Consider the following 13,899-nt stretch of genomic DNA (forward strand, 5'->3'; position numbering starts at 1 on the left):
TGTGCCAGATTGTGTATAGATCAAATCTAAATATTGGGCACGAGCAATGACTTGCTCTTCTGTGACAACTCCTCCTTTCGCCACGTCCTCAGTGATAGATGGCAATAAGGACTTAATAAACCACTCAGCTAAGAGCTGATCAGGAACATACGTCTTTACCATTCAACGATGACGCCGCCACTCATGAATATGATCAAATATGTGAGTGGACGTGGTCTGTTTAAAGTTGGTAAGAAGTTTTGTTCCAGTTTCGTACCTGATGGGTAACTGAAAGTGGGTTAGAAAATTAGTGGCAAGGATGGTGAAGTTATTAAACAAAGCTCTAGGCAATTCAATATACCATTTCGCTGCTGGACTAGTAAGCTTTCTCTGAAAAAGGCGAAGTCTAATGGAATCATCATTTAGAGTGTTGGATGAACACCATAAATGAAAAGTCATTATGTGATTTGAAGGATCTTCACCTGGATTTCCATTGAACTTAAGAATATCAGTGGGGAGTTTATGAGGAATCGTCGGCCACCAAGGGGTATACGCAATTGGATCATTCATGAGCTGGTTCAAATCTGGTAGTTCTAGAGTTGCTACAAAAGGCAACTGTTGATTCAGGTTGGGTGGAGCATACCTAGGATAGGATGGAATTGCCTGAGCAATAGGTCTTTGCATACCAGCATAAGGGATCTGTTGCTGGTAACCTTGATAAGGTTGTTGGACATAACCAGTATAGGGTGGTTGTTGATAACCAATTTGAAAAATCGATTGTCCATAACCTACAAAGCCTTGTTGCCCAGGTCCTCAGTAGGCTTGATATTGACCAAATCCAGTCTGAGCTTGTGAACCAAGCCCAAACTGAGGTTGGGTTTGTTGGAATTGCGGTTGTTGATATTGTGCCAACCATGGTTGTTGGACCATTTGCTGTTGCCCAGTACCAAAAGATTGACCAAGTTGTGGATTGATAATACCCGTTTGTGCCTGAGTCGTTCCAGATAAAGGAGCACTAACCTGAGGTTGCAGTTGAGCCATAGAGACAAGTGGTTGTTGTATCACAACCTAAGAGACTTGAGTCTTCTGTCTTGAAACTTGAGGTTGCGAGGAAGAAGGAGCAGGTTGAGGTTGAGACACAATAGGCTGTGCTTGTGATTGCGGCACAGTCAGAACAACAGGTGTAGTGGGAATATTTGACACAGGTTTGATCGGTTGCGTTGGATATACAACCCTTGGTTGTTCTGGTAGTATTGGTATCCAACCACTAGATGTAATTCCAGTTTGACCTGAATATTGTTGGAAACTCTCATATGGTTGTCCCCCAGAAAAGGGAGGAAATGGTGAATAGGCATACTGTTCTCCATATGGTGGCAGTCCAGTGTTTAAAGGATATATCAGTCTTTGACTGGATTGCCCATATTGATACTGATATGCAGGATCAAATGGTTGAGTTTCAACGTAAGAAAAACCAGATGGGATTCCGGATGAATAAATGGGAGTAGACCATGGTGCCGAAGCAGCCCCTGAGTGGACTCCAGCTAGTGATTGATAACCAGTTGGAATGGATGGTGTACCGTATAAATATGACTCAGGTGTACTAGAAAACATTGTAGGAATAGCAGCAGGAGATTCCGCTGTAGCTGTATCAGATGAAACATTCCTAGATGTTGATGGTTGCTCAGACATGGTTAGCTTATCCAAAAGTTCTCCAAGCAATTCGATAGGAACTTGCGATGAAGTAGGATTAAAAGAACCAAACTCAGGAGTAGAAGGATACAAATGAATCCTAGTTCCAAAATGAAATGGGGTACTAGATGGGGGATCCTCTACTATCTCCTCTATAGCAATCAGACCAGGTGGAAGAGGTAGACCGTTAGGTCCGTAAAAGATTTCTAGAGTCGAAGAAGGTATAGCTTCTGCAGTGACAGATACTGGAGGGGTGACACCTTCTGAATACTGAAACTCAAAGTCTAGATGTTCAGGTAAATGAACTTCAGTCTCAAAGGGAGGTTGTTGAACAACTACTGGCTTAGATGTAGCCTCAGTTTGAACTAAGATGGGTTCTGGATCAACTCTAGATGGATTTGTTTCAGATATAGAAGTGTTTACCGCTACACTAGGATCAGTTCTAATGTCCTCTTGTAACTGCGAAACTTCCTCTTTGAAGGCAGATGTACCAGAAATAATCGGAGTAACTGGAGTCTCTGACGATGTTGAAACAAAAGTTTCAAATAAACCAGATGAACTAGACTCAGTTAAATGAGACCGCTTTGTCCGGATTGGCTTCGCTTCCAAAGGCAAAGACGGTTGACTCGCTAATCTCCACGAATGATGGGGTTTTGATTGAATTTCTTCCACGATTGCAGATTACTTGATCAACTCAAAATTAAGGGGGAAATGATGTTATTCCGAATTCAATTAATTTTAATGACACTTGGACACAACTTTGATTTTTCAGTTTTTAAGAGTCGAGAAAAAGCTAAAGATGACTCTAGTCTCCTTCGATTTTTAATGAGCTTGAAAGGACAAGTGCTCAGATGGACCTTTTCTTTTAGAGAGTCGAAAAGGAACGAAAGTGACTACTCTGGAAAAACTAGACAAATCGATTACCAAACCAATTGCAAAACTGCAATATACACCTTGGTGATAAATTAAAGCGAAATTACCAAGGACTTATGTACGACAGTCAATCTTCCTGAATGCTGTGTTCAGTGCATTGAGATCAATAAGGTGGCAGACACGATTTCCTATGGATAAAGGATTTAAACCTATTGTGGTCTCGCAATATATACGCGACGGTACGGGGAGCACAAGTCCGTGCTAGCATTTGTCGTATCAAGGAGGAGGAATCACCCAACCTTCAATGAAAACGATAGCCACTAGTTTTAACGATGTCGGAACACGTCACTAGTCTAGACCTCTAGATATGTTGCGTTAAGTTCCAAAGCATTATCAGGTTCATTGAAATTCATTTTAAAGTTGATCTTGTTTAGAGTTTTTCTTTCAATGGTTCACTGCGTAATGATGATTTGAAATTCCTAAGATGCAATCTACAATGATAAAAAATCTTTGTTTATTTTAGCAATGAAAATCCTATTTACTAGGGAAAGAAGATAACAGTGCTTTTAAGAAAAGAGAAAAGAGCACACACTAGTGCATTTCCCTAAATCATCTTTTCGCACACAAATTATAAAATGCTAAATGAAAATGCATGTATTTGTTTTCATTCTCCTTAATGTGAAAGATGCAAAAAGGAAAACTAAATGCAACAAAGATCTGAAATATTTCACTCAAAATGACATTTTCGACAATTTCTTCTTTAAAAGGGAAAGGAAGACTCAAAATGACACTTTCAATTTTGAATAAAAATTCTTTCAACACTTTGAATGTAAACAAATAAAATCAAATACATCAAGAAAAGTTTAATCGATTATCAAGGGAAGGAAGAATTTATGACACTTCTCTTTTCGACAAAAAATGACAATTACGACACTTTTTGTATCAAAGCGACAAATCGACTAAAACAACTTTTCGAAAAAGGATTGTAAATGAGGAACAAATACACAAAAACATTCACTAATCCTAATGTAATTGAGGCTGATCTAAGTGATGCAAGTAAGCTTCAGTGAAGAGGTACTGTTCATATGCAGCAAAACAACCAAACAAAACTGAAAACAAGTCAAAACCTCTTAATTTCTAGATGGAAAAAGAGTTCAGTCAATCATCGCACCTAGGCTTCACAGAAAATGAGATGCATCACACTTTTTACACTTAGGAGGTGCTATTCATACTGGAACAGAAGACAGTGCGATGGTCCAGGGAGCATAACTGAAAAGGTTTTGGCTCAAATGTGGAGCTGTTTTCAATGAATTAAGTTGGGTTTTGATGAACAATGATGAGCCCCAAAAATGGATAATTATATGGGCTCATTCAACCTCCTAATTTGACTTAATCCACCATTCTCATTATTTTATTGCATGTTTTTATTATATTTATGCTAATAGAGTGAATTGGGTTAGTCATTATGCCAACAAGTCTAATATGTGCTTTGTGTAGCCTTTTTGGTCAATTTGGAGACAAAATTGAAGGTTTTAATGAGCACTTGGCAGCCAAATTCGTGGGAGAAAAAGGGAGAGGATTTTTAGGAAGGTGTCCCCTTCTTTTATGGGCCCTTACCTCGAATTCTCCACCATCAGCTCGGAGTTCAAGGGCCACCGAATCAATTAACATGAGGGCAGCCAAGCAAGTCAAGTAGGACTACTGTTAACTACAAGTTTTGGGCAGCCGAGTCCCTAAAGTTTAGGAGGACTGTTGGGGTCCTCAATTTGTATAAATAAGAAGGCTTAGGGCCTCATTTTGGTTAGCCAGTAGTTAGTCATTTTGTATTCATTTTGTAGTTCGATTTTTAGGCAGTAGATTAGCTTTTCTTTCAGCACATTTTCAAGTTCTCCTTGTGGACAGTTTTTGGAATGTAACATTTCTTTTGATCAATAAAGATGAATCCAGCTTTGCACCAGCTCTAAATCTCTCTTAGGAGGCTGTAGCTCTTGGGGTTGGGCCCATCTCAAGTGCCCAGTACCTCCTTTGTTTACTTTCATGTGTCTTTGCTGCATTCTTAGAATAAAATCTGCTATTTAGATTTAAATATTGTTTTGTTATTTAGGTTGTTTTTGATGAGTAAAATAGCTTTTCATGCTCAGATTTAGTTGATAGGTTGTTAACAGAAAAAGCTTCAAGAAAAGGGCCATCAAACATCTGTGGTTTCACCTCTCCCTCAGTGGGATTAGGCGCTGTGGCTAGGATGACTTTGTTGCCCACAAAAACACTGATTTTGCTTTGCCATGCAATCACTAGTGTTTGATCTTCATGTGTAGAAGTTGGTTACAAGTTCAGACTTTCGTTTGCTTAGTTGCATGAGTTGAAATACATGGTTTCATTGTAGGTCACACTTCTGTTCATTCTCTTTACTGACAGCTAGCAAATTAGGTCAACGTAACTAGGTATTTGAATTTACAAGTCTTTGTTCGTTCAGATTGGAAAAACGAGTTGCAGAGCACCTGTACCACTCCTTCATATGCTTATTCTCCATCAGCACCATCCACTCCACCCTATACTTAGAATCCTTACCTCACGTTTCCCACATTTGCTCACATAACCCTAGTTTTTGTACATCATTGTTTCAGCCTTCTTTGAGCCAACTTAGCTATCTACACCTTCTCACCACTCCATCCACCAGTCCCTGGGCCACTTCAGACCCCTATCCTACCTCCATATCCATTCATGCATCTTCCCTCACTCACCCATCCTCCAAAATCCAATTTTAAAACATCCTGTAGAAATTTCTGAACATCCTGTAGAAATTCCTGAAACATCCTGTAGAACCCCTGCAGACTTCCTGTAGAAGCTCACAAATGAGGTTTCTTGATAGCGAAACTCTGTGAAACTCTCTAGAAGGGTGTTAGGGACCTCTTAGGCCCTCTCTGAACCTTCCCAACCTCTTCCAAGCATTTGCTCTCGCCAATCCACCTCTGCACAGTCACAAACAGTTAGAAGCACATGCATGATAATTCTAATAACTTATTCAAAAATAAAAAAAGATGTTTTCTTCAGGTAGAGGTAGTCTAGACACATGTATTTTACCTTCATAGAAGTAATGGAATCCCTTCCAGTAGTTTTCATTCTCTCCTTTGCATCAGTAGGACTAGCTGGTAGAATTAGGGTTTGCTAGGGTTTGCGTTACTTTTTGGCTTTCAGTTTCTTTCCGCAAGTAGATTAGCTTCCTTTGAGTTAGCTTTCATCCATCAGTTAAAAAGCTTCTTCTAAGAGCTCATAGAAGTTGGCTTAAGCCCCTAGCGGACTTGTGCCAGCTGACCAAGTGACAGCTGCGGCAAGAGCTAGTACTTGTGCATACAGCACCGTCGCTTCCAAGTTTGTTACGAACTACCAGGTTGATAAAATTAAAGAAGGGAGTTCCAGGAGTTGCAGCATTATTGCTGCAATACTGGGGCCCACCACAAAGTATGATGGAATGTCTTGAAAGGTTACTGAGCTACCAAAAGGGCATCTAGATGTGCTTACAAGTCAAATGTTTAATTCATAAACTAAACCAGAGATTGACTGAAGCAGCATTCATCTACTATGCAATTGCAAAGCAAGAGGAGTTCGAAAGCTACCTGGTTGACTTCAGAATTTGTCTATAGTTTATCAAATTGAACAAAAAACAAACAATAACAAAAAACAAACAACTGGTCGTCCCCAGCGGAGTCATCAATTTGTTTCTAGGAAAATTAGTGTCTTATCGAACGACTAACCCTCCAGGTTTGGCAACTACCCTAGAAACAACAATTTAAAGCAATTCAATGATTTCTCCTATGTGTAATAGATAAGAGAAAGATAGTGGAACCAACCTGGAACTTCCGCTTAATCCCTTGCTTGATCTCTCTCTCCTTTGGCAGATCTTGCAACTCCTCCCCGTACTTAACACGCTTGGAGAGTACCTGCACAGATACAGCAAGAAAGAACTGTCAAAGCATCACGATCTATTACAACATAAACATTATAGAATCAGATATATAATGAACAAATGATAGCATTCAAAGTTTCACAATCATATGGGAGAAAACTTGAAGAGCTTTATTAATAGAAAGGAGAATTACAACCCAGTTGTCTGATCCAGCGCCATCCTCCCAGCTTCAATCCTTCTTCACCTCATGAAATAGCAAGATCACACCAACAAGAATACAATGCTCTCTCCTCAATTACAAACTATTAGCACTTCCTTGCAATTCACAATATTCCAGCCTTCTGATCTCTTGGATTGGAGATCCATTTATAGATGTTTGCAAGGGTGTGAGTCATCCATGGGGTTTGATTAGTGTCATTCCACTTGTTACAATTGGTTCCACAAGAGAAGGGATTGGAGATGGTTTCCTAGATCCCTTGTTCATCCTTGGGCGAATTTAGAGAGGCAAGTGGCACAGGAGAAGTTTCTAGAAGATTCCATGAGCAACCAACTAACAAACTGTCCCAGAAATTTGTCCATCCTCACCCATCACACCCTATAGAAGGCCTAAACAATATGCATTGCACCCTGGCAGTGTACCACTCAGTATGCATTGCACTTTGCCAGTGGAGCAGTCAGTATGGTTTAATTTAGGCAATTTCTGGATGGTTTCTCAGATGGAACTTTTGGGGAATGATGTATTCATATGACTAAGTTCTTTTAGGGTATGGAACAAATATTTTAGGGGTTGATGAGCCCTAGTTTATTGACATATAAGTTTGGGGTTGATGTGCACAAATATGTCTATAACACTAAGAGATCCAGAAAAGTAGTGGGAGCCAGGGACAAGATTTTTGAGTAGCTGACATGTCTCCTGAGGGTTATGTTGCTGATATTGGATGACTGTGTGTGATGTTCCATCGATTCCACTTCCTTAATGTCACATAGGAGGTCGAATCTGATCATAATAGCCTCTCATCTCATCTTTACCTGGCATGGTTACTTGGGTATATGTTGGAGAAGGGTGTTACATACTTAACCAATATGGGCATTCGATTATCCCATTCTTACTCCCTATATTCACAATATAGGTTGCCAAGGGCATCGAATCATCAAGATTATGGATTTAGTGATTGATTTGGTACACAAATATTGATTTGAATTATATGTTTTATTGTAATTAATATTATTCTCATAATGGACTACGTAATTTATATGGTTCATTGATGAGTAGAATGATAATCACATGTCAATAGTTTTATGGTTAATATGCATGAACTTGTGTTGTTAACTAACTTAGAAGTTGAACAGGCAATGTCATAGTTAGAGAAGTGTGATAATAAAGTGGTCGATGTTATGAACATTAAAATAGAAATGGTATGATAGGAAGCATCGTTATGTTAATTTTATTCAGGTTCAAATGTATTTATATAATATTTTGGCAAGTAAAGGTTTTTTAGGTAGCATGACTGCTAAAAGTGGATATTTGATGACAAAGATACTAAAACAAGAAATCACAGTAAGGTACATAATAGGGTCTTGACACTAGTTCTATAAGGAGGGGTGGAGGTATCGCCCACCATTTATCCTCCTAAACTTGAAGTCATGAAAAAATTGTGTTAAGCCAAGCTCCCTTAGACATGTCATGGAAATTGCAAGTTTCCTACTCGAGAAGCTTGGTCAAGGTAGTTGACACTTTCACTTAAGGATTTTATCATGAAGTTTCTGTTAAACACCTTCCTGCTCCTGCTACTAAGGAATCTAGGAGGTAATCTTGTTACATAGTCAACAATACAAGAGCCACCAGGGAGCAGCCATACCATAACTCAAGAATAAAAACTGGGTGGGGAGGATGAAAAACATATGTCCCCACCACTCAACCTACAAGCGCTTGAAAACAAATTGTGGTATGATCCATCCCAATGAGGGGATCGAGAGCCTTAACAACATGTGATAAGAATGTTTGAACACTATTCTCGTCCTTTTCGAGGGAGCTGTCAACCATCTCTCCTTTCTATGATCTAGAGTTATATCAACATAGTTGATGCTCTAATATAATCTAACAAAGGAAATACATGATATAGAAGATGGAATAGGTTAGGAAGGAAGGGTGTTTCAATGTGGTTCAAAGTGTTATAAACTTAGTGTTTGACTTATTCCCTTTTGTTTATATTAAATGCTTGTTTCAATTAATATGATCCAGGTAAATGCTCCATTTGTTTTGAGGAATGTGACTGATGACTTATTGTTTTTCTATTGGTAGAAATGAGTAATTAATTCATTATTGAATATAGTGAGATATTGAATTAATTGTGAGCATATAATAATTATGTTTTATATGCACTAGTTGTTATCATTAGTACATGCATGAGCTATGTATACACCAACTACACATACATATCATGAGTGTGTACACTAATATTATTATAATATATATTAATAATTATAATATTATTTTGTATGGTTTGTTTCTGGTGTTTGAAATGCAAATAAATATATAGGATTTTAATGTTGGTTCATTAGATTATTAGATATCACTTATAGATTTATTCTATTTAAAAAAGAAGAAGAAGAAACAATGAAATATGATTGTATTAAACCAATTGAATTTAATGAGACTTAGATTTTCTGACTCACCCAAAGTTATTTTACAGTTTGTGTTTTTATTTTAGGGAATTGATAGCATGAAAACTTATTAAATGTGGATAGGTCCTAGGAGAATATTTTATCATATCTTTTTCCTTCCCAGGATTTTTCTTAAGGGAGTATGGGAAGGCGATGAAGAAGGAAATTAAAAAAAAAATTATATGTAAATGGGGGAGACGAATGTGGAGGAGGATATTATTGTTTTGAGTGGGTCTAAAAATCATTGTATCTAGGAAGAATTAGAACAATTATTGTGATTTTGACCAATATTCTTGCACATGTTGGTGGGATGTGGTTCTAGGGCTTTAGGCATGAAGGGTTAGGAAACCTTAAAGGTTTCCTAGAGCTATGTATATGGAGATATTATTCCTATCTAGTTGGGAGGTTAAAAATCCATTTAGACAACCTACTAAATATCTAAGGGATGAGCTACTAAATTGGGACTGCTAAAGAAAACAAACTATAAATATTTTCCTACTTAAATATATTTATTGATTAGTTTGAATATACTATTCAAAATAAAATTAAAACGCTAGAATCATAATCTTAGTTAATTAAATTGTGGATGCAATTTTGGACAATTACTAGATGAAATATGCTACTAGTGAATAGAAAGGGATAAATTGTTTAAATTTTCATAGAAGAAAAAACCTTTATAGGAATAAATTCTTAGTTGATAACATGAATTCAATATTCATGTTCATAACTATTTAATGTAGCAAAGGAATTTCATACATGTAGTTTAAATTTTGGAGTCTTAATGACCTACCAAGGTCTGAAATGTAAAATAAAAAAAATAAAAAAAACACATAATTTAATGAATCATAAAGCAAAGGGTTGTTTAAATTGGGATAAGGACCCCAATTTTTTTTTTCCATGTAGAGCTAATCCCTTTTTTGTTTTAGAAAGAAAAGTGTTTATAATAAATTGGTATTGGGCTCCTTACTAGAGGGCATGATATTATGCAATTATAAATTCATTTAACCCAATGGAAACATATTTCAAACCCTATGGAAACAACCCAAAAATAAAAATAGCGTAGAAGCAGAAACAACCTAGAAACCCTTAGAGACTACATAGAAAACCCAAAAGATGAGAGAAGAAGTATCAGGAAAAGAGTCCTGCTAACTTGTTCCAACCACTTGTCCACTTGATTAAATACACTTGTAGAGGCCACTTGAGGCATCCTACATGCTTATAAAAGGGGCCTCACTTGCAAAAGAAATAGAGATAAAAATGAAAAATGAAAAATTAAGGTTTAGATGATGACATACATTCTTTAATATGAGTGAGGGAAAATAAGGAATTATTTTATGTGTAAATATAGACAAAGGTAAAAAAATGAAAGAAAAAATTTATATGTATATAAAAAAAATAAAAGAAAATAAAAAATTAAATTTAAAATTTGAAATGCCCCCTAGGGGTCAGCTTGATTGGCAAGGTCGTGTAAATCGAAGTGTTATGATTGAAGTGATTCGAGTTCAAATCCCCTTGAATAAAATGTGTTTGTGGAAGGGGCTACATAGACACCTGGGGTTATGATGATAGTGGTTGGAATCAACCCCATGTCACATGAGTAAAAAACCAACCCTATTTTCGATTCCCATAGTCAAAAAAAAATTGAAATAAAAATAGGGTAGTGCAATAGTGTATCCATCGACTACAAGGTCGTGGGCTAGGCATGGTTGTTCTCCTATGGGGATATATAATAAGCCACATCCTAGGCTTCAATTGTCACCTACTTCGAGATATTGTGTTTCCTTGAACATCACCAAAGGGTCAAACAAACATGAATCTTCCATACCTAAAATACACACTTGGTTGTCAAGCAAGAGATTTACGAGAGTGGTTTAGCTATATTCCATGAGCTAGAAAGGAGATAGGATATTCGAAATCAAAGGCGTGGTAATGACATGATAGTAGGAACATGTTTGGAGGTCCACAAGAGTAAGCCATGTGCCACAACTCCACTATTGACTACACTAGAAACCATGTCTATGTGAAAAATGTCGAATTCGAGGTTAGTCAAGCCATTCCCACACATTAGAGAAGATTTGTAGAGGTCAATCGACTAAGCCCACAAAGAGATGAACCACCAACTATGTGAGGAGCGGGCATACATGGAACCATGGCTATGCTTTTACCTTCACATGAAATTTTGAGTGAGGAATAAACACTAAGTGAAGAATAAAATGAATGAGGAATGTCAAGGTAGGTTTTCACCCTTGATGTTTTCTTCTTTATTGATTATGGGTAACAAGGAGAAGGAGACACATGGGCCTCATGTAACCTCGTGTTGAACCCATAATACATAATTCAATTTCTATTTTCTATTTTGTTTTTTGTTTTATTATTATGTAATCTCATCTCTTGTTTTTATGATTTTTTTGTTGATAAGATTTTTTATTCATGTATTAATGTTGTGTTACATACTCATTTATTGAAAAGTAAAATTTTATAAATATAACCAAATAGATGATAAGGAATGATAATTATCACACTTGATGATCTAGATTATAAAAGGAAAGAAATGTAATGCAAGAAATGGAATGAAACACACACAAAGAAATATCACAAATATCACAGTAATTTAGTGAAAACCCAACTTATGTTAATAAGTAGAATCACAGGAGCTTCACTCAATGAACCTCTAACATAGCATGTATGTTCGTGGCATACTAAACAATACCCTTAATTGACTACATACTGGAAAATACCTGTAAAAATACATTTATTTAGCCCCCTTCTAATATGAACCCAATACACCTTCCCAATTTAAAAGACCCTTACTTTCACTAGATATTGTAGGTATCCATCTTTTCATTAACCATTTTTATACCCTTTATATATTTTCATTAATTTTGAGCTCCATTTTTTTACACAACATATAAAAACCCTTTACCCCCTATTATGTGCTCAATATATTGTCATAGTTTCCTCAATATATATCCCCCAATATAAACGTGTGTGGTACGGTATTTCTCCCCTAGTGAAGCCCCCATGAGTAGAATACTATAGAACACAAATTGGCTAGAATAGTGGTAGCTATCTTTGAAGAGAGAGAGAGAGAGAGAGAGAGAGAGAGAGAGAGAGAGAGAGAGAGAGATGACAACTACATGCATTCACAAAATCTATTACAAGAGGTTGAAAGAATGAAGTTTTAATAAACTTAGAGGTCAAAAACCCAAACCCTAGAAGATGAAGCACCAAAATATTTGCATGTCCCCGTGTGGTTATTTGGTACATGAACTTACTAAGCGGGAAACTCTTGCATCCAAAATCCATTTGGATTTCATATTATCTCATTGGAAAGAAATATCCAAGGACTATAAATTTCAACTAGAGATAGCGATTTCCATGGAAACCCTTGGCCCCCAAATTTCTAGAAAGGAATCATTTAGGGCCTCAAAATGATATTGAAAGTTTGGGACCTAAAAAAACATAGAAAAGCTGCCCAAAAGATATAGAAACATTGTTAGTGGAAGAGGTGGCTGGCCACCAATATCCACTTGGATTAGCCCCCCCCCCCATTAGGAAAATGATCTCCATTACTTATATTATTCTCATTATATGGGTAAATTTCTAATGAATTTGGCTCTTGGTGAGCCACTAGCATGGGTGAAGACGTTTCCCTACTTTGACAACCTGGTAGAGTTTTATGTGTTACTAGTGGGTATCCTTTTATTGGTTTCCATGATTAAATCCAATATCATGTTCAATGCATTCAAGATAAAATTCTTTGGGGTCCAATTCCTTAGTTTCCTTTGAGGTGTCCAATACATGTGGAAGATATGGTTTAAGCAACTTGATGTTGAATACTAGGTGTAGGCAAAGAAAGGGGGAATACTTAATTCAACATATTTTTCACCAAAACCTGTGTGATTGTGTAAGGCCCATATAGGAGTGATATCACCTTCCTATAGGAGTCTTTGATGTATTCTTTCTATAAATGTCAGCACATCTTATCACTAACATGAAACTTGTGTGGAACCCTATGCCATTCATGTCATTTCTTGTACTTGGAATTTACTTTCCATAGGATATCATTTGCCTATTTTTGGAGATGTTGGATCTATTCAAAAAATTTGGCTGCACTACCTACCTTGACTTGAGCATGTGAAGACTCTTATGATGGAAATTTAGTGGGAATAGCTACATTAATTGGGCCCAACATTTGGAACCCCAAGCACACCTAAGGACTATGGGAAATAGAGTTGTGGATGGTTCTATTATAATTATATTTAACATATAGAATGATTTCATCCCATGTACACACGTGCTTAGAGTCATACATGTGTAAGATATGGCCAATCATCCTATTGACCACTTTTATTTGTCCATCTATTTGAGGATGAAAGGTGGTCAATTTGGTTAACCTGGTATTCATCAGAGACCATATGCTAGACCAAAAGGTATTGAGGAACTTTCTATCCCTATCTAAATTAATGGTTTGAGGTAGCCCAAAATAAACCCAAACACGTTCAAAGAAGAGTTTAGTTGTAGCTTTAGCTATGGTACTCTTCTTGAATGGTGCCAAAATGACCATCTTATAGGACAAGTTGACAACCACAAAAACATAATTGTTACAATGCTTGGATGAGGGAAAAATTTACATGTAATCCATGTAGAATGATTCCTAAGGATTATCTCTAATATGTAGAGGAGTGTATACCCCTTGCTTCTTGATGACTCATTTAACAATGACACAAGTAGTGCATAATTTGATATACTTGTGGACAACCTATCAAATATTTATCTAGTAGAAATAA

General features: G+C 36.8%; 1 non-coding gene across 1 annotated transcript; it reads right to left on the reverse strand.

Moving 5' to 3' along the window:
- Nucleotides 1–8,380: 8,380 nt before the first annotated feature.
- LOC149153369 (U6atac minor spliceosomal RNA) lies at nucleotides 8,381–8,508 on the reverse strand. The gene has a single exon (XR_016263965.1). It is a non-coding gene; the product is annotated as a U6atac minor spliceosomal RNA (small nuclear RNA).
- Nucleotides 8,509–13,899: the final 5,391 nt, after the last annotated feature.

The sequence above is a fragment of the Pinus tabuliformis genome, chromosome 9 (genome assembly GCF_031772625.1).
Source record: "Pinus tabuliformis cultivar Carrire ecotype Pingquan chromosome 9, CPIR1, whole genome shotgun sequence".
In the NCBI taxonomy this organism is placed as follows: Eukaryota; Viridiplantae; Streptophyta; class Pinopsida; order Pinales; family Pinaceae; genus Pinus; species Pinus tabuliformis.